Consider the following 22012-nt stretch of genomic DNA (forward strand, 5'->3'; position numbering starts at 1 on the left):
CAAAACGGATACGCAGCCATTCCCGCAGATGGTGTGATTTTGATCAGCGGCCGATCTTCAGGAGGTAGGTAGGGCGCTCGCTGTTGGTGCCACGTCGTCAAGGCACAATTATAAGAGTTGGCCACGTCGACTTTAATACCGGTGTCGGTGCTATCAGCATTGGCGGCTTCACGGAAGCACGATTGAATACCGCGCAAGCGAAATGTACAGTGTACACTACCGATGCGAAACTGACATGCAACCCACCGGTACACAAATCAACCGGTTTTCGCCGGTTGATTTGTGTAGCTGCGCGCATTTTGAGTGCACGTCGATTGTGCGTTTCGTGGATCTCGAATCACTATTAATGGCTTCTTCGGAAAAACATGTCATTCCTGAAGCCATGCAGCACTCTATGACTACTGGGTGAGCAGGCCTGCAGTGCGCTGTTCTGCAAAAAGTGCGGCCGATAAAGGCACGCTGAGTTCCGTTTTGCGGCACGGATGCCTTGGAATTTGTCACTGACTTCTGCACATGGACATCACTTTTTGTATTCTTTTTACACATTATTTAGACGTTTCGCTTATTCAAAAAGTCTTCGAGCGCAGCCTTATGCGTCGGATTTATTGAAGCGGCGCACTGGTTTGCATCGACATCTACAGCCGGAGTTCATTGTTATCAAATATTCGGGAAAAGGTGCATCGCTGATATGAAATAGTGTCAAAATGAAGCAAAACATGCATATCTCTGCATATGTGCCACGTTGTTGCACCCTAAGACGAGTCAATATGAGCGGCCGAACCACTTAAACAACGGCAACTGTGATACAGATACATGTATTACGGGCTGTTAATTAACTTGTTCTCGCTTTTTTTTAACTCCATGATACTTACAGCTTTAGTGTGCCATAGATTATTATTAGAGAAAACTGTGCTCGCATAAGTGCTCATTTGTAGGCCATGTTGTTCTCTCACGAAAACGCACGGATGCCATCGCTCACAAGGCATTGGTATAAATGAGCGAGGCGGTTGTTTATGCTGCTGTATACCGAGTACACCGTCTCTTGTTTACCGCCTGACACAGAGGCAAACAGTGCATCTCTGAAATTGAGAAATGTGCCGGCAAAGAAAGACGTACAGGCCCGCTTATATACGCAGCGAATGCGGCGGACAGCCTACCGGTACGGTGAGGTACAGATGTTGGCACAGCGCTGTGTCATCGCTTACCGCTTATTCTGTACTTGCCGTGCGAAGTGAAGTGTAGGTGATTTAATATCGCTAAGGCCAGAATTGAAGTATACAACCAGTTTTTTTCGACCTAACTGCTTACATTTCAGTTCAGGTCCGCCGGTAGCGAGCGCACAAACTCGACGGCGCCATGTTAACCCTGCTGAACAGGATCGACATTGGCTCATACCTCGTGGGCACGGTTTGAAAGGTTTAAAGCTTGTGCATTTCAACTTGGTGGGCGTGCTTGACACATTTTGAGCACGATTAATTATATATACAAGCGAAGACGCTGTCGCTATTGTGTTGTCGCTTCGACGGGCGATCGCGCGGGGTACGGTCGAACAATGGTCGGTACGCTGATTTTGCCGGTGCCGTCGACAAGAAAGCCCGTCGCTGTACAACACCTAGCGCTCGTCGATTGCGTCGCTGTCCACCTGATATGATAAAAAGGTTTCAGAGACACACAATACTCGGTCAATCATTGGAGTGAGCGCTTTGTCGCTCTCGTATCGACACAGTGTTGCCGGGCCTTACGAGTACGTGCAGTCAGGAAGAGCCTGCCACTACCAGCAAGTGAGGACTGACGCTGCAAAAAGACTTCATCAGCAACGTGATGTACTTAAGTGTCGCCCACCTGTAACGCACGTGTTTTTTGTTAAATTAGCGAGCCATTCATGAAAGGCGGTAACTACCTGGCTCACGATGCAGTCCGGACAACTCGGATGATGCCCTAGCCGCTTTCTCTTTTAAAGTGGAGTTCCGGTCTTACGCTACGCACGCGTTCGGCACCGCACCGGCGTGGAGCTTCGTGTAGAGTTTCAACGTGGTACATGGCACGACTGTTTGCAGCAGCGCGCGTCCGAGCGCTTTTTTTTTCGAAGGACTTCCCGGCGCGCAGCCATGGGCCCGAGCCTTCCAAAATGTGTCGAGACTAATCCGCAAGGGCAGGGCGCATGCGCCGTCACGTCATGAAAGAGGCGGATTTTTATTAAAGGGCCGCGACAGAAAGCGCTTCAGTTGCGACTTCACAACTCTTGGCCGTCGCGACCAAATGTTTTTGTTGCGACGAAAGTATTGCTGTCGTAACGTCAGAGTCGTGAGAGTGAGAGTCGGTGTCACCATAGAAAGCTGTTTTTCCGACTTCAGAACTCTTGTTGTCGCGACAGAACGTTTCTGTTGCGACTTCAGAACTCTTGGTCTTCGCGACAGAATGCTGCTGTTGCGACATCAGCATTTCTCGTAACGTCACAAATGTCAAAAACTTCTGTCGTACAACAGAAGCTTTTGTAATTGCGACAGGAATTCCTGTTGTGTTTTTCAACCGGGCACTACAGAAGCTTGTCGCATCACGTAATTTCAGTACACTTATGTTGGCATCATTGGGTACATGTTGTGACGATAGGTTTCTGTCGTAAAACAACAGTTCCCTGTAGTACAAGAAACGTTTGTCGCATTACTTCAGGAACACTTCTGTTATGACAATTGGGGGCCTGTTGCAACGATAGGTTTCTGTCGTACAAAATTTTTCTGTAGTACAACAAAAGTTGGGCGCATTACTTCAGGAACACTTCTGTTGTGACAATTGGGGGCCTGTTGCCACAATAGGTTTTTGGAGTATTTCAACTGCTCTCTGTAGAACTACAGAAGATTGTCGGGTTACTTCAGGAACATTTCTGTTGGGACAACAGGGTGCCTGTTGTGATGACAAATTTTTCTGTAGTACTTCGAAAATCCGTTGTAGAGCTTCAGCTTTCTGTTGTAACAACAGACATACGACAGAGTGTACTTCTGTAGTCACAACAAGAAATGTCAGTTGTACATCAGAAAAGTCTGTCGCTTCATCAGGAATGTGTACTTACAACAGAAAAATCCTGGTGTACAACAGAGATTTCTGTAGCACTGAAGGCAATCTCTGTTGTCATTTTCAACAGGGTGTAGCTTTTTTTGAAAGCTACAATGCCAGCCATCAGTCACGCAATTTCTGTAGAGCTTGAGAATATCCCCAATTTACCACTAGGGGCTAAATTGTCAGGATTTCGATCAATAAAAATGTTCCTCCCCAGTTATATTCAAGCATTCAACTTGTATGCATGATACCATCCAGTATGGTTTCCACAAAGCTCCAGATTAAACCAGCTTTTGTGCCAAACAGGCGCCCCTGTATGGTGCAAGTGCGTCCAGTATAAGCCAGTTTAGTTGCAAACAGGTCCCCTCTTAAAGCCTATTTCTGTGTAAACTGGTCGCGTCTAAATCTGTTTGCATGCCAAACGGGAGCCCGCTCAGACCTGTTCGTGTGTAAACTGGTCCTGCTTATACCTGTTTGCGTGCCAAACGGGACCGCGTTCAGACCTCATCGTGAATAACTGGTCCTGTTTATACCTGTTTGCATGCCATACGAGAGCCCGTTCAGACCTATTCGTGTGTAAACTAGTCCCGTTCATACCTGTTTCTTCGCAAACAGGTCCCTGGTAAACCGAGTTTAAACTTCTATAACCCAGTTTGAATTTAAATAGGATTTTCCAATAGGGTTACGCACGTCTTTGTCTTTATTCTGAACCAAATTGCGTATTTACGAAAGTTTTGACTGATATTGGCCTGTGCACGTACACGTTGTCAATAGAGTGTAACGCTAACAATTTTACGGTATATCCATGCGTTTCTTCCGTGACGTACGCGCATACACTATAATAGTGTTACGTAAGAAGACGCAAATGAAAAGCTATATACAAGTATATTTACAACGTAATACGCCGCACTTGGCCAAGAGGCAACAGCCCGCGCTAGCCTCCAATCGTTGTCGTCGTCTTCTTACTGCTCGCCTCTTCTTCATCGGTAATACTATTCCGTAGCACTACCCCCGGCGGCAAAAGCGCCGTCCCGGAGCGACTAAAGGCCGGACTTGGAAACAGTGTAGTAGGCCTTGAGCCTACTGACGTGCACGACATCACTAGGTGCCACAGTAGATGACGAGGTTGAGCTCACAGGGGCAATTTCGTACGTCACAGGCGTCACCTGGCGCAGCACGCGGTAGGGCCCTGTGTATCGCGAAAGGAGCTTTTGTGAAAGTCCGACGTGACGAGAGGGCGACCACAAGAGCACGAGCGCACCAGGCGAAAACTGTACGTCATGGTGGCGGGCGTTGTACTGACGCTGCTGAGTGGTTTGCGAGTCCGTCAGTCGAGCACGGGCAAGCTGGCGTGCATGGTCGGCGAGAGCGATGGCGTCGCGCGCATACTCGCTTGTTGAGATCAAAGCAGGAGGAAGTGCCGTGTCAAGGGGCAAGGTCGGTTCGCGACCGTAGAGCAGATAAAAGGGAGAAAATCCGGCGGTGTCGTGCCGGGAAGAATTATAAGCGAATGTGACGTAAGGAAGGGCAATGTCCCAGTCGCTGTGGTCCTTGGAAACGTACTTTGACAGCATATCGGTAAGAGTACGGTTTAACCGCTCTGTCAGGCCATTGGTTTGAGGATGGTATGAGGTAGTCAGGTTGAGTGGAGCAGGAACGTACAATGTCGGCGATAACTTTCGAGAGGAAGTTACGACCACGGTCAGTGAGCAGCTGTCGCGGGGCGCCATGAAGTAAGATAATGTCACGCAAGAGAAAGTCCGCGACGTCAGTGGCGCAACTGGTAGGGAGAGCCCGCGTGATAGCGTATCGGGTGGCGTAATCAGTTGCGACGGCTACCCATTTGTTCCCAGAGGATGATGTGGGAAAGGGACCGAGGAGGTCTAATCCAACACGAAAGAACGGTTCCACAGGGACAGTGATCGGCTGGAGATGACCGGCAGGTAGCACCTGGGGTGTTTTCCGACGCTGGCAGGTATCACAGGCAGCAACATATTGTCGGACGGAGCGAGCGAGACCAGGCCAATAGAAGCGGCGGCGGACGCGGTCGTACGTGCGAGTTACGCCAAGATGTCCTGCAGTAGGTGCGTCATGCATCTCAAAGAGCACAGTCTGTCGTAGATGTTTTGGCACGACAAGAAGAAGATCAGATCCGTCAGGGAGGAAGTTCCTTCGGTACAGAATGCCGCCCTGGAGGACATATCGGCGAACGGATGCGTCGGTAGGTGTAGAGCGCAGACGCTCGATGAGTACTCGCAGCGATAGGTCTCGGTACTGCTCATCGGCGATGTTAGCGAAGGCAGACACAGAGAAAATGCCGTCGGCGGTACTACTGTCGGCGTCGTCAGGCTCGTCTACCGGGTAGCGAGACAGGCAGTCAGCGTCCTTGTGTAGTCGGCCAGATTTGTAGGTGACAGAGAACGAATATTCTTGGAGGCGTAAGGCCCAGCGACCAAGTCTTCCTGAAGGGTCTTTCAATGAGCATAACCAACAAAGCGCGTGATGGTCTGTGATAACGGAAAAGGGTCGGCCATATAAGTATGGGCGGAACTTCGCAACCGCCCAAACTAGGGCCAGACACTCACGCTCAGTGATGGAATAGTTGCGCTCCGCGGGTGAGAGGAGCCTGCTGGCGTAAGCGATAACACGGTCGTTGCCGCGCTGGCGTTGTGCCAGTACTGCGCCAATTCCGTGACCGCTGGCATCAGTACGAACTTCGGTAGTCGCAGAAGGATCGAAATGGGCCAGAACGGGAGGCGTTGTGAGAACGTCGATTAGATGCGAGAATGCAGAGGCCTCGTTATCGCCCCACTGGAAAGGGGCGTCTTTTTTCAAAAGCTCGGTTAGTGGTCGTGCTATGGCCGCGAAATTTTTCACGAAAAGGCGGAAGTAGGAACAAAGGCCGATGAAGCTGCGCATATCCTTGACACACTTCGGAACAGGAAAGTGCGTAACAGCATGGATCTTGCCTGGGTCCGGTTGCACTCCGTTCGCGTCAACGAGATGCCCAAGGACGGTAATCTGGCGACGGCCGAATTGGCACTTCGATGCGTTCAGTTGCAGACCGGCGCGACGAAAAATGTCCAGGACTGCCAAGAGGCGCTCGAGGTGCGTAGCGAACGTTGGGGAGAATACTATGACGTCGTCCAAGTAGCACAGGCATGTGGACCATTTGAAACCGTGAAGAAGGGAGTCCATCATGCGTTCAAAAGTGGCAGGAGCGTTACATAGACCAAACGGCATCACTTTGAATTGATAAAGACCGTCCGGAGTTACAAAAGCAGTCTTCTCGTGGTCGAGATCGTCCCCAGCAATCTGCCAGTAGCCGGAGCGGAGGTCAATAGAAGAGAAGTAGCGAGCACCATGGAGGCAGTCAAGGGCGTCATCGATCCGAGGTAGGGGATACACGTCCTTTTTGGTAACCCTGTTAAGGTGCCGATAATCCACGCAAAAGCGCCATGAGCCATCCTTCTTTTTTACCAGTACAACCGGTGACGCCCATGGACTACATGACGGTTCTATGATTTTATTGGCAAGCATTTTGCGAACTTCAGCGTGAATAACTTGACGCTCAACCGGTGACACTCGATACGGGCGGCGATGAATAGGAGGGGCATCGCCGGTATTAATGCGATGTTTAACAGTTGTAGTTTTGGCCAAAGGACGATCGTTAAAGTAAAAAATATCGTTGTAGGAAAACAGAACGCGGTAGAGCTCACGAGCGTGCTCGGACGGCATGTCGGGCGCAATCATTTTCTGTAAGTCGGTGATGGTGCAAGTTGTCGACTGAGATGGTAGAGGAGGATCGGCTGAATTGCTGTCTACCTCAATAGATGCTATTGAGTGATCTTCGAATGACCAAAGCTGGGCCAGAGACATCCCGCGTGGCAGCACTTGTGTCGTCAAGCCAAAATTGACCACTGGCAGGCAGACGCAATTAGCCGTAATAGATAAAACGGTATGAGGTACCGTGATCCCGTGTGTAAGGAGGACGTCTTGTATAGGAGCCGCGATATAGTGACCGTCGGGCACTGGTGGGGATGACACTAGGTCAACGTAAGTCAGTGCCGTAGGTGGCAAGCGAACAAAGTCGACGGAACTGAGGCGACTGGGGTGTGGTTCAGCGGGATCCAGAACAGGCAGGACAAGGCGGAGAGTACTGGCGGAACAATCAATGAGAGCAGAATGTGCGGAGAGGAAGTCTAAGCCGAGGATGATGTCGTGGGGACAGTGGGCGATGACTGTGAATAGCACGACTGTTGAGCGATCGGCGAAGGAGACGCGGGCGGCACACATACCAATTACGGGGGCTGTTCCGCCATCGGCGACACGGACAACAAGCGTCGTGGCGGGCGTGATTATTTTTTTCAGGCGGGTACGAAAGTCTGCGCTCATTACCGACAAATGCGCCCCAGTGTCTATAAGAGCAGATACAGGAACACCGTCGACTTGCACGTCAAGAAGGTTCAGATGAGTGGGCAACGTCAGTGGAGGATTTGGCGGCGTAGGGAGCAATGCAGCGTCACCTCGAGGCGCTGCATCATTCAGTTTTCCGGCTGGGAGCGGCGTCCGAAGGGAGTCGGCGAAAAGGAGCGACGGGGCTGGGGAGCGCGAGATTGTCGTCCTTGGGGCGAAGGTGAACGAGAATAGGGGCGGTTCGGCGCAGGAGAGTCAGTGGCGGCATTATCGGAGCGTGCGGCATAAGGACGAGAAGGGCCACCCGAGGGGCGAGAATAGGCAGTATAAGCAGACCGGGTCGGGGAAGTCCAGCGACTTCGACAGTGCCGAGAAATGTGCCTGATGCGACGGCAGTGAAAACAAATGGGCTTGTCGTCAGCAGTGCGCCATTCAGCTGGGTTGCGGAAACGTGGTGGGTAAGACGATGCGGGACGGGGCGGAATCGAAGAAGCCGGATGGCTATCAGGGTGATGGGCCGAGCAGATGGTGTGAAGGCCCATGTTTTCGAACTCCTGGCGGACAACTGCCTGGATCAGGGAAACCGTGACTGCCGGTGCGTTCGTGGGGCTGGAGTCGAAGGCAGCCGGATAGGCGGCCTCAATCTCACGCCGAACGATCTTGGTAATATCGCCGGTGTTGTTGGGACGAGGAGCGTCGGCACAGGAAGAAGTCGCTGGGGTGTTGGGCAAACGGGCAAACTGCTGATCGATACGTCTGCTTTTAGCGAGTTCCAGGCGGCGGCACTCTTTGATAACAGCATCCACCGTCGCGACGTTGTTGAAGACGAGCAAGTTGAAGGCGTCATCGGCAATGCCTTTGAGGATGTGGGATACCTTGTCTGACTCAGGCATGTGTGCATCAACTTTGCGGCACAGAGCCAGGACGTCCTGAATGTACGTGACATAAGGCTCTGTTGACGTCTGCACACGGCCGGAAAGCGCCTTCTGCGCGGCAAGTTTGTGACCGTAGGGGTTGCCGAACAAGTCTCGGAGCTTTTGCTTGAACGAATCCCAACTGGTGAGCTCCTCTTCGTGCGTCCGAAACCAAACTCGAGGTGTGCCACCGAGGTAAAAGACTACGTTGGCGAGCATGATAGTAGGGTCCCACCGGTTATTGCGGCTGACGTGTTCGTACAGGCTGATCCAGTCGTCGACGTCGTCCCCATCTTTGCCCGAGAATACGCCAGGATCACGAGGAGCAGGGAGAGAGATGTAGGTCGTCGAAGTGGCAGGAGGGGTCGGAGGCGGCTGAGTCGAATTGTCATCGCCGGGAGCCATGAAGCTAGGCTCGACGTACCGTCCACTGCGAAGCTCCGTGACGAGGTACAGGGAACGTCCACCTCCACGAGATATGTTACGTAAGAAGACGCAAATGAAAAGCTATATACAAGTATATTTACAACGTAATACGCCGCACTTGGCCAAGAGGCAACAGCCCGCGCTAGCCTCCAATCGTTGTCGTCGTCTTCTTACTGCTCGCCTCTTCTTCATCGGTAATACTATTCCGTAGCAATAGGATAGCAAGAAATGGACATATCCATACTAGGTATAGTCATTTTGACATAACATACCACTGCCTTGAGCTGGCAAAAGCACCAAATACTCTCTTTTTGGACACATCAGAAAACCTCATAGCGTACACATCTTCCATACCTTTGTACAAAACGTTCTCAAGCCGTCTTCTGACTACGTTTTAAAGACATCTTAGTAAGATCGAAACAGAATACATCTTAATAAGACGTCTCCTAGCCGTCTTTCGCAGAACGTCTTCCAGACGTGCGCAAAAGACATCTTGTAGCCGTCCTAGCCGAGGACACGTAACGCCGGAAGAAGCAAAGAAAGCATTGGGAGCTATGCAAAGGGGGAAGGCAGCCGAGGAAGATCAGGTAACAGCAGATTTGTTAAAGGATGGTGAGCAGATTCTAGAGAAACTGACCACCCTTTATACGCAATGCCTCATGACCTCGAGCGTACCGGAATCTTAGAAGAACGCTAACATAATCCTAATCCATAAGAAAGGGGACGCCAATGACTTGAAAAATTACAGACCGATCAGATTACTGTCAGTTGCCTACAAACTTACAGACCGATCAGATTACTGTCAGTTGCCTACAATCTATTTACTAAGGTAGTCAGAGACACCTTAGACTTCTGTCAACCAAAGGACCAGGCAGGATTCCGTAAAGGCTCCTCAACAATAGACCATATTCAGGCTATCAGTCAGATAGAGAAATGTGCGGAATATAACCAAACCTTATATATAGCTTTCATTCATTACAAAAAAGTGTTTGATTCTGTCGAAACCTCAGCAGTCATGGAGGCATTACGGAATCAGGGTGCAGACGAGCCGTATGTAAAAATACTGAAAGATAGCTGTAGCGGCTCCACAGCCACCGTAGTCCCCCATAAAAAAAGCAACAAATTCCCAATAAAGAAAGGCGTCAGGCAGGGAGATACGATCTCTCCAATGCTTTTCACAGCGTATTTACAGGAGGTATTCAGAGACCTGGATTGGGAAGAATTGGAGATACAAGTTAATGGAGAATAGCTTAGTAACTTGCGATTCGCTGATGATATTGCCTTGCTTAGTAACTCAGGGGACCAATTGCAATGCATGCTCACTGACCTGGAGAGGCAAGCAAGGCAAAATTAATCTGCAGAAAACTAAAGTAATGTTTAACAGTCTCGGAAGAGAACAGCCATTTACAATAGGTAGCGAGGCACTGGAAGTGGCAAGGGAATGTCTACTTAGGGCAGGTAGTGACGGCGGATCCGGATCATGAGACGGAAATAATAAGAATAAGAATGGGCTGGGGTGCGTTTGGCAGGCAGTCTCAGATGATGAACTGCAGATTGCCATGATCCCTCAAGAGAAAAGTGTATAATAGCTGCGTATTACCAGTACTCCCCTATGGGGCAGAAACGTGGAGGCTTACGAAGAGGGTTCTACTTAAATTGAGGTCGACGCAACGAGCTATGGAAAGAAGAATGATGGGTGTAACGTTAAGGGATAAGAAAAGAGCGGATTGGGCGAGGGAACAAACGCCAGTTATGGACATCTTAGTTGAACTCACGAAAAAGAAATGGGCATGGGCAGGACATGTAATGAGGAGGGAAGATAACCGATGGTCATTAAGGATTACGGACTGGATTCCAATGGAAGGGAAGCGTAGCAGGGGGCGGCAGAAAGTTAGGTGGGCGGATGAGAATAACAAGTTTGCAGGGACGACATGTCCACAATTAGTACATGATCGGGGTTGTTGTAGAAATATGGGAGAGTCCTTTGGCCTGCAGTGGGCGTAACCAGACTGATGATGATGGTGATGATGATGATGAGCCGTCCTATATAGTTGTAGGTGTTTTAGTTCCTTTTTGGCTGGTGCAAGACGTCATCAAAACGGCTTGTGCACAGTGGGAATATGTTAACAGTTATCTAGACAGGCCATATTGGAGATTCCACCTTCTTACATGCAATAAAATCTTCTAAATGGTTACTAAAATAAGCACATCGAAGTGTGCTGGCTATTATATTGCGCAAAGTAGAAATAATTGTGCATAAATCATTTCAGATGATTGTCAAACTAAGCAAAATCGCGAATAAATTTTGGAAATAGTTGTGCGACGTTGTGGCCATGCCATGTGCTAAGGACATCAAAGAGCTATCACACACACACACACGTATATATATATATATATATATATATGTGTGTGTGTGTGTGTGTGTGTGTGTGTGTGTGTGTGTGTGTGTGTGTGTGTGTGTGTGTGTGTGTGTGTGTGTGTGTGTCTGGCGTTGTCGCATTCAAGGTCATGTCGTTTGGCCTTTGCTCGCCACCGGGAATATTCCAGCGGGTCATGGAAGCAGAGCTACCGGGTTTACATTGAAAGGATTGTCTCGTCTACTTCGATGAAGTTGTTATCTGCCGAAAATTTTGATGCTAGCCTCTGGCGGCTTAGAATGTTCCACAAAGCGATTACATCTTAAAGCACTAATTATTTACCTGAGAACGGAGGTCAATCTTTGTACGGCAGAAAAAAACTCTTACCATGATGCCAAATTTCAACCTTACCTAAATGGCAGGCAGTTACAAGTCGTGAGCGGCCATTGTATATTGGGTTGACTGGTAAATTTAAAAGGCCCTTTATGGCGCCCTTTAATGAAAATGAAATTATTGAAATTAATGGAAATAAATGACAAAACTAGCCGGAAGTGGAGAACATTCCCACGTCTTCGCATTACGTGTGCGATATTGCCAATTGAGCTGCCGCGCCGCCGTTTTCTCACCCACTTTGTTAGGCATTTATGTTTTTCTAACCACTTTATTTTCCATCATTTATCGTTTCTTTATTTCACTATTAAGCACAAGTAATTTCCCATATGTTGTTCTTCGTGTCAGTGTTTGTTGGCTTCTTATGATATATATATATATATATATATATATATATATATATATATATATATGATCCACGAGAAGAAAGAGGGTTAACCGAGGGGCCTGATTTTTATTAGTCATATTATGAGAAGCCAACAAACACTGACACGAAGCACAACATATGGGAAATTACTTGTGCGTAATAAATGAAACAAAGAAACGATAAATAATGGAAATTAAAGTGGATGAAAAAACAACTTGCCGCAGGTGGGAACCGAACCCACAGCTTTCGCATCCCGCGCGCGATGCTCTACCAACTGAACTACCGCGGCTTCGTTTCCCTTCCACTTTCTTGGGTATTTATGTGTTCTAGTAGAACCCTGGAAGTGTTAGCCAGCCATCGAATTTCACTGGGTTCGGTTGTGGGCTCGGTTCCCACCTTCGCAAGTTGTTTTTTAATCCACTTAAGTTTTCATTATTTTATCGTTTCTTTATGTCGTTTATTAGGCACAAGTAATTTCCCCTATGTTGTCCTTGCTGCCAGTGTTTGTTGGCTTCTTATGATATGACTAATGAAAATCGGGCCCCTCGGTTAACCCCTTCTTCTCGTTGATTACATAACGAGGGTCTCAAACCGGCAACATTGATGCCTTTAGGTAGCATATGTGGGTCTATTGACCAGTTGCTTTGACTAAAAAAGATCACGTTCTCGTGACGTCTGCAGCAAAAAGGACGTTCCACGTCCGCCTCCAAGATCTGAGTGGTGGCGCTGGCTAACACTCCCAGGGTTCTACTAGGACATATAAATACCCAAGAAACTGGATGGGAAACGAAGCCACGGTAGCTCAATTGGTAGAACATCACACGCGAAATGCGAATGTTGGGGTTCGGTTCCCACCTGCAGCAAGTTTTTTTTGCCACTTTAATTTCCATTAATTTATCGTTTCTTTATTGCATTTATTGAGCACAAGTAATTTCCCCTATGTTGTCCTTCGTGTCAGTGTTTGTTGGCTTCTTATGATATATATATATATATATATATATATATATATATATATATATATATATATATATATATATATATATATATATATAAGATTGCTACACGGGTGAGATATTTACTTGTTTGATGGAGGCGTGTGGGCGCCATTACTCGAGAAAAGAGGAGGAAGAAGGGACTGGGCTCGCGCGGTGAATTTTACCTGTCAGCGCTGCAACCGCTGTTGTAAATATAACCTCTCAATAGTTGCTCGTCTTACTGACTCGTCCATCGCGTAACATTATGGTGGCGGCGGAACGTTCCCCGTTCTTGCCTCGGCCGCACTGTCATCTTCTCAGCCATGGCTTCCGATAGAACCACCCTGTCACCGCCTACACCTGCGGCACCTACCATACTGTACGCTACGGTTCCTAGTTTCCGTGATCGTGGGACATTCACCAGCCAAAATGACGTTGACGTCGACGACTGGCTCTGCATGCATGAGAGTGTCAGCCAAAGCCACCTCTGGGACCCTACCATCATGCTTGCCCATGTGATCTTTTACCTGGGCGGGACACCGCGTGTCTGGTTTCACATCCATGAGGACGAGCTCTCCAGCTGGGACATTTTTAAAGAACGGCTTCGCTGCCTATTTGAACACTCATCACGTCACCAACAGGCTGCGCGAAAAGAGCTTGTCACCCGCGTCCAGTCGTGGACCGAATCGTATGTCTCCTACATACAGGGAGTGCTCGCGCTTTGCTGGAAAGTCAACGAACACACTACCGAGGTTGACAAGGTTGGCCATGTCCTAAAAGGCATCGTGGACGACGCCTTCAACTTGCTCGCCTATAACGACGTTTCTACCGTCCACGCGATCGTCAAAGAATGCGGCCGCTTCGAGGCAGCCAAAAGCGGCCACGTCGTCCACCACTTTTGCCGGCTCTCAAGCACCCCTGCCACGTCCTCTTGCTCCGCTCTTACCGCCACATGACCATTTGAAGAGAACGTCAACCGTATCGTTCGCCGTGAGATTGAAGCGGCGAGTCCGGCCACCCTTCATCCACGACCCCCTGAATGTACCTTTGACCAAGCGCCTACCCTCCCCCTATTTCCGTTGTCCAAGTAGTTGTGTGGCACGAAATTGCAAACCTTGGCAGCCCTGCCGCCTGCTCTCTCTCCAGACCTGTTTCGGCACCCATTCTCATGTCCACAACCTGTAATGACCAGTATTTTACTCCCAGACCACGCAATCCTTCTGAATGGCGAACCCCAGATGACAAACCGATTTACTTCGCCTGCCACCGTGTTGGTCATGTATCCCGCCACTGCCGCACGACCTGGATGCCCATTCCCTACTATTCGCCCAAACGCCGATGCTCGCTGTTATTCACCTCGCCTTCTGTACCCTACTTATGATGCCCCTGACAGCCGCTCCTCCATGTGACCACCGTCGCCTCAACGCCGTCGCTTCCCGTCACCCCAACCTCGCCACTTTTCCTTGCCAAACCGACCGATAGAAAACTAGGCCATGCAGCTCTTCGAGGTAGGGCTGCATCATGTTCGTCCTGTCCGAATCCTCCGTTGACGCTCCTCACCAACACTAACCTAATTGAAAAAGACGTAGATGGTTTTCTGTTGACGGCATTAATTGATACGGGAGCCCAAGTGTTCACAGTAAGCACTAACGTATGTCGTCGCCTAAAAAAGTTCTAACGCTTGCCATCCCTCTAGCTGTACGCGTTACCAATGGCGCCACTGTTGCCGTCAAGGGTATGGGAACTGCTCACATAAGAATTGCTGGCCGCCAAGTTCCAGTCTTGTTCACCGTGCTGACCAGTTGCCCTGATGACCTAATCTTCGAGCTCGACTTTCTGACGATGTATTTTGCTCTCATCGACTGTGCCACCGGCACGCTATGCCTCGAGCTTCCTCTTCTTTCAGACGTTCGCCCGAACAACCGAACACCCTCTGCACTACAGCGTTTGTTCGCTTACCTCCAAAAGACCTAACCTTTGTCGAATTGGCCTCAACGGCAACCGTGCCTGATGGCGACTATGTCGTCGCACCAATTCGGGATGTCCTCCTGGCACGCTACATCTCTACGCCGCACTCCGTCGTAACCCTTGCCCCTAATCGGATGTTCCTCCCCGTTACCAATTTCTGTTGACGAAGCAAGTTTTACCTGAAGCCATAGCGGTGGCCACGCTCCGGTCAGTGACTGACGACCGTCACTGCTTTTGCAGCCAACGCATCTCCAGATCCTCTTGATTACCCTCGGGTGCCTTGAACCTCGACGGCCCATTACGTCCCATGGTCACTCCGGACCTCGCATCTGACCAAGCAGCCACCCTATATCGCCTTTTGCTTTCTTACCGTGACATATCTGACACTGACAATCGACCACTTGGTCAGACGTCCTTTGTTAAGCATCAAATAAACACTGGTGATGCTGTTCCCATTCAGCATGGACTGTATCGTGTGTCCACGGTAGAGCGGCAAGTTATAAAGCAGGAAGTCAACAATATCCTCACCAGACGCATTGCTGAGCCCTCGATGAGTTCTTGGGCGTTGCCGGTCGTGCTTGTCAAAAAAAAAAGATGGCACGTGGCGTTTCCGCGTTGCTTACCACCACTTGAACTGAATTAATAAAAAGGACGTTTACCCTTTACCACGAATCGATGACGCTCTTCATTGTCTTCAAGGTGCCAAATACTTTTCGCCCATTGGCCTTCGATCTGGTTATTGGCAGATTTCCGGCGATGAGCATGACCAAGAAAAGACCATTTTCGTCACTCCAGATGGCCTCTACCAATTCAAGGTTATGCCGTTCGGTTTATGCAATGTCCCCGCCACGTTCGAACGGATGATCGACACTCTGCTTGAAGGTTTCAAATTGTCAACTTGCCCTTGTTACCACGACGACGTGCTTGTATTCTCTCCTACATTTGAAACGCGCCTTGAGCGCGCCGTAAGCAATCATTGACGTATTCCACAAGACTGAGCTCCAATTAAACTCATCGAAGTGCCAATTCAGGCGCCGACAGATTACGGTGCTAGGCCATCTCGTCGATGCACCCGGAGTACAACCTGATCCGGAAAAGGTTCGAGCGATAACGGTAGCAAGCATGTGCCGCCCCCTCGGACATAATCTTAGTTCGCCCGCCAGGCTCGGTGGCCTGCTAAGCTCAGCAGGCAACATTGGTCACCGCACCGCAATAAACACCGACGAGCATGGCTGCTCGGCGGTCAGTCATCGTTCAGCACCACCACGCTGCGGAGCGTCCATCTATCGGAGGTTGCCTCGAGCCCTCCCTTGCTCACGAACGCGGGTGGATCGTGACACTGGCGACGAGGATGGTGACGCGTACCCACGGATCGTCCCACGCCGCCGCGAGCGGCGAAACACCGCCCCCCGTTGCTGTCGCCATGCCGCTGTACGGAAGGCTCGAGCCGTTCGAGGGAGATGGGTCCGCCTGGCAAATTTACGAGGAGCGAGTCCAGGTGTTCTTCCGGGAAAACGACACACCCGAGGCCAAACAGCGGGACATTTTCCTGGCCAGCTGCGGGACCCGCGTCTTCAGCCTCTTGCTCGACCTTCTCAATCCAGCCACGCCACACGTTAAGACGCTGGGTGAGCTGCTCCCCATATTGCGCTCACATTTCAACCCAGCACCGTCCACAGTAATGGAGCGTTTCCGCTTCAACAATACGGAGCCGCCGGGAAGGAGAGACCCTCGGGCAGTTCGCTGCTGCGCTACGAGGGTTACAGAGTGCCTGCGTTTTCGGCGACCAACTGGACTTGCTGTAACCGCTGCAGCTCCTGAGTGACCCCGTCCTTCAGGGCGAACGGCAGTGGGCGAGGCTTGAAAAAACATGGCCGGGCTCCCTCAGGTCCATAGATGCCAGCCGTCGTGCCGGCAAATGTGCCCACCCCTGGCTGGAACAGGGACTTGAACTCGGTCAGGAGGCTGGGGACGTATTGCACCAAGTGAGCAATTTCCTGGTCCAGGCCATGCCACCAAACATAGAACCGGGCCACCATCTTGGACTACTCCCTTCATATCAGTCTTCAAGCGAGACGGCAGTGTCAAGATCTGCGGGGATTTCAAGGATGCCGTCCCGGGCCTTTGCTAGAATCGGAAGCTCAAGTTTTTGCCAGGAACATCCGTCCTGGCCCACCCTGGTCTGCCGGACAGGTGGTGACAGGTGGTGGTGCCCGCGCCTCATCGCTGCTCGTCCGCATGCCAGACGGGGCCATGTGGCACGGACACGCCGACCATGTTAGGCCTCGCCTCCGGACCTGGCGAGCACCCTCGACTGCCACTGCGCTCAATCCCGCAGGAGGACTAGCGGCAGCACCAGTGGCTTCCAGCGGAGCACCACCCACCTCGGAGGCGGCAACCGTTGCCAGTGGTGCGGTACACGTTGGACCGGTGTCGAGCCCAGCACCACTCACGAGGCCGACCACTACGGACCCTCCAGATGGAGCGAGGCTGGCTCAGGCAGCACCCGGCGTTGCCACACCGGATCCATCAACACCGGTGCCCAGGCGGTGTACTCGACGGCGGAGCCCACCGGACCGTTACTCGCCTCGATAGCAGGAACCGTCGACCCGGCTAGGACAGCGGCAGAGCCTCATGCTCTGAAATTGGACGTTTGTTTTTATTTAACAAACAAACTGGGGGTAAGGGGGTGTAGCAAGCATGTACCGCCCCCTCAGACATAATCTTAGTTCGCCCGCCATGCTCGGCGGCCTGCTAAGCTCAGCAGGCAACATTGGTCACCGCACCGCAATAAACACCGACGAGCATGGCTGCTCGGTGGTCAGTCATCGTTCAGCACCACCACGCTGCGGAGCGTCCGTCTATCGGAGGGTGCCTCGAGCCCTCCCTTGCTCACGAACCCGGGTGGATCGTGACAGTAATGGCTTTTCCTGTACTTCAGTCTGTCAAAGACGGAGTTTTGTGGGGCTCTGTTTTTATTTAGGACGCTTTGTGAGATTTCACAGCAATCGCTCGACCACTCACTGAATTATGAAGAAAGACGTGCCTTTTACATTAGATTCTCCTCAGGCTGCCGCATTTTCACGCCTTAACACGATTCTTACCAATCCACCGGTGTTCGCCCACTTTGACCCGTCCACACCCACAGACGTCCGAACCGATGCCAGTGGTTATGGGATCGGCGCCGTCTTATCGCCACACCTACACGGACACGACCACGTTATAGCCTGCGCTAGCCGGCTCCTGACAACTGCAGAGCGCAACTATTTGATTACCGAGCGCGAATGTCTTGCTCTCGTCTAGGCTGTTTCGAAGTTCCGCTCCTATTTATATGGCAAGCCCTTCTCAGTAATCACAGAAAATCATGCGCTGCGTTGGCTTTCGTGGCTCAAAGATCCTACTGGCCGGCTCGGTCGTTGGGCCCTCCAACTACAAGAATATCCCTACACAGTGACTTACCAAGTCGGGACGCGAACGCCAGAACGCAGATTCCCTCTCTCGCTACGCATTCGAAGACGCGACCTCTACGTCTGATACTAACACCGACGCCTGTGTTCTCTCTGTTTGTCCACTGCTCCATGTCGCCGACGAGCAGCGCCGTGACCCGTCCTTGCGTATCATCATTGACCACCTGGAATCGTCACTCGCCGAAAGTTTCCTTCGCTTATTCAAATTTGAAGATGGCGTACTCTACCACCACAACGTTTACCCCGACGGCCCTGCATTACTCCTCGTGATCCTTAAACGCCTTCGCTCGGTTGTTCTCCACGAACTTCACGACCTACCCACTGCCAGTCACCTTGGTGTGTCACGTAGCTACGACCGGATCCGCCGTCGCTTCTTTTAAATGGGGCTTGCTCGCTTCGTTCGAAGGTGCGTAGCTACGTGTGAGCAATGTCAGTGACGCAAGACACAATCCACGCTCCCTTCTGGGTAACTTCAACAGCGCTGGATTAAGGGCGCGGGGGCTAAGGGGGCTGCATCGAACAGTAGGAGAAGGGGGCCCAGTTATTCTAACCTGCTTAGTATATGGAACCATGGGCAACGGTACTTCGAGCGACACGTATGAAGCGAGAAAACTAGAACGAGCAGACGGGGCCCCCCGCCTAATGTAACAGCATGCGTTTAGCCTCATCATTTGGAGAGAGCTTGTCGAGCTGCAAAAACAGGAATCCCCCGCCACCCCGGCGGGGCCCTCTTTCTTACGAAGCCAGGTGCGTTTGCTTGGGAGAGTTTTCGTGGTTTCCTGTCAGTCCGTCTTTCCAGTGCTGCCTGCAGTGGAGGGGCAAGGGGAAATACCTGAAACATGTAATGTGGGATGAGGACCTAAATCTCCGTTGCCCCTCGTCACCACCACGCCACCATCCACCTCTCAAATAGTTCCGTTGCTGTCCTTCTCATAGAAAGGATGTGCTGCAGTATCCAAGTGCCTCCCACTCGACCTTTCTTTACCGTGATGGTAATTTGGGCGGGGTAGGATGAGTCCAATAACAGATGATGATGAGTCTGATGGCAGAGTCTAGGCAGGAAAGGAAAGAAGACGTCCCACGTGCTTTTGTCCACATGCCGTGGGGCATTGAAGCTTCACCGTTCGGGCTAGGGTTGTGGAAGACCGAAGGGGGACGTTGGAGAGCTGCACACAGAGGCCTGTCTCTAGAGCCTATTCCTGCCTAGTGGCTGCGCGCCCTCACGCGCTGTCGAGGGAAAAAGTAGTTCAGACTGGCCGTCGAGCTTTTCAGAAATAAGTAGAAAAATATTACTTAGAGGCGACAGAGGACGCGCAATTTCGCCTGCGCTAGGAGTCGCCCTCCCCCTTTCATTCTCGCGCTAGGCGTCGATGGGGCGAAAGAAAAATCGAGAACCTCCCAGAACAGACGATTGCTCTAGCCAGTAGGAAGACGAGACCGGAACGGGAGAAGGAGTAAGTTAGTACGGAAAAGGAGGGAATTTGTACAAAGAACTTCATGCGTATGTGAATGCCTGCTTCGGCGGTAGTAACAGACAGACGTGGCGCGTCTCTATGAAATGAAGTTGATCGCGGGCTTTGATTCAGCCCAGAACCGCTGATTAAGATTGCATAAGCCCGCCCGCTGAGGAGCTCCCGGGAGACGCACCACTCTCGGCCAGCCACGGATCATCCAGGCAGCGTGCGCCAGTGATCGGGATGGCCATCTTTGGACAGCTGCGGTAGCGTCGGGCTGACGAAGTGCCCGGTGAACAATGAGCATTCATTCATGCGCAAATGCTCGGTCGGAAGGCGTAGTTAGGAGTGAAAAGAAGCTACCAAAGATGACAAAGTACCTACTGAATGCAGCTTCCGTAGAGCAGTATGATCGCTCTACCCAGAGTCCGTGTCAAACTGCCAATAGTACCCACTATGCTTCTGTGGAGGACTTTCGAAATCCATCACCACGGTTTCATGTCAAGAAGCAAGGTTTGACACATCTTGGTTGTCTGGATCCTGTGAAAACGGTGCCAACCTTGGTCGTCCATATTTCTGAGCAAACAACGTTAACCGAGCCATGTCCTTTTCCTGAGTCAGCAACGTCTATGCTACTCGGCCGGTCCCCTGCCACAGAGCTACAGTTGGCCGGTCTACCACGCCCGATTTCTACTAATGCTGATCAACAGGTGCCACCCCTCCCCGATGAGCCTCCTTCTACTGACGTGCGCCAAGAAACAACACTCCAAGAACCGACTCACTTGCTTCCTGTTAGTTTAACTTGAAATAATCATGTTCCCACCCACAGTGTGCCTCGAGAGGGCGAATGAGACGGCTTTTCATTGCGGCAACAGAGAAGTACGGACAAACCCGCAGTAAGAGGTATGGTGTGAGATTCTCCGAAGTGACCCTGCTAATGTGGCCGGACGTTATTACTGACAGCTTTCAGAGTGTATGCCTTGGGAAAGGGCCATTGTATTTTTAAAATCGGGCAGAAAATCTTCCGTCTTCCGAAAGGTAATACAAAACTTAGAAACGCTATATGTCCCCTAATCTTTTCTTGCGAAAGGCTGTAAAAGGGGAGGCGTACAAGTGACACTGGTTAATGTACTCGGAGTCCAAAAGTTCAGTTTACTGTTTCCTGGCCAAGCGATTTTCGATTTCAAGCAACCCCACCACGCACGGCTTTTTTTATGGGAAAAGAGCAGAAGAAAATGTTTGCGCGCATGGAAATAGCGTCGAGCACCGGAACTACGCCGCAGCATGGCTCGCCAACACTTCATTTGGGCCTAGTTGGTACATACTTCTGAACTAAACGTAACAGCGCAAACATATAAGACGAGCCACAAAAAGAAAGACACGACACGCAGCGCCAGTGTGTGCCGTGTCTTTCTTTTTGTGGCTCGTCTTATATGTTTGCGCTGTTACGTTTAGTTCAGAAGCATGGCACGCACCGCTCTAACTCGAGCAGCACAATTGACAAGAAGCTGGTTAAGCATCTTGTCCCTTATACCGCTTACTGGGCACAGGTGTCGAATCGCGTAGTCGTTGTAGTTAAGCTTCTAGCTGAGCGCAACCTAGCATTAAGGGGCAGTGAGGAGATTTTCGGTTCACCGAGAAATGGCAATTGTATGGGAGTGCTTGAGTCCTTTGCCAAGTTTGATCCCTTTCTAGAGGAGCACATCAAACGATACGGGAACAAAGGAAAAGTTCACCCATCGTATCTGCTAAAAACCGTTTGTGACGAATTTATCGAGCATATGGCAAAGGCTGTCAAGGCACGTCTGGTTGAGGAAGGGAAATACGCAAAATACTCCTATTTAATTGTTGATTCGACTCCAGACCTTACTCACGTTGATCAGCTGTCAGTTGTTTTGCGATACTATTTAAATGAGAAAGTGTACGAAAGCTTTCTTGGATTGGTTCCAATTGTATCGAGTACGGGCTTGTATCTTTTGGATATGGTGATGTCCCTCTTGGAGACCGGTGACATGTCAATTGATGATTGTAGGGGCCAAGCTTATGATAATGCGAGTAATATGTAAAGAAAACACGAAGGACTGCAAGCTCAAATGAAACACATCAATGAATTGGCAGTCTACATCCCGTGTGCTGGTCATTCAATGAACTTAGTTGGCGCCCGTAGCGTTGACAGTTGCCTTGAGGCAGTCAAAATTTTCACTGTAATTCAGAGACTGTATGTG

General features: G+C 50.5%; 1 protein-coding gene and 1 non-coding gene across 9 annotated transcripts in view; both read right to left on the reverse strand.

Moving 5' to 3' along the window:
• Positions 1 to 22012, reverse strand: part of LOC139048367 (uncharacterized) — a 223067-nt gene that overhangs the window by 107814 nt on the left and 93241 nt on the right. The gene's annotated exons all lie outside the window — the stretch shown is intronic.
• On the reverse strand, positions 12141 to 12213 carry TRNAP-CGG (transfer RNA proline (anticodon CGG)). Its single transcript has one exon. It is a non-coding gene; the product is annotated as a tRNA-Pro (tRNA).

This window comes from Dermacentor albipictus, chromosome 8, assembly GCF_038994185.2.
Source record: "Dermacentor albipictus isolate Rhodes 1998 colony chromosome 8, USDA_Dalb.pri_finalv2, whole genome shotgun sequence".
NCBI classification, from domain to species: Eukaryota; Metazoa; Arthropoda; class Arachnida; order Ixodida; family Ixodidae; genus Dermacentor; species Dermacentor albipictus.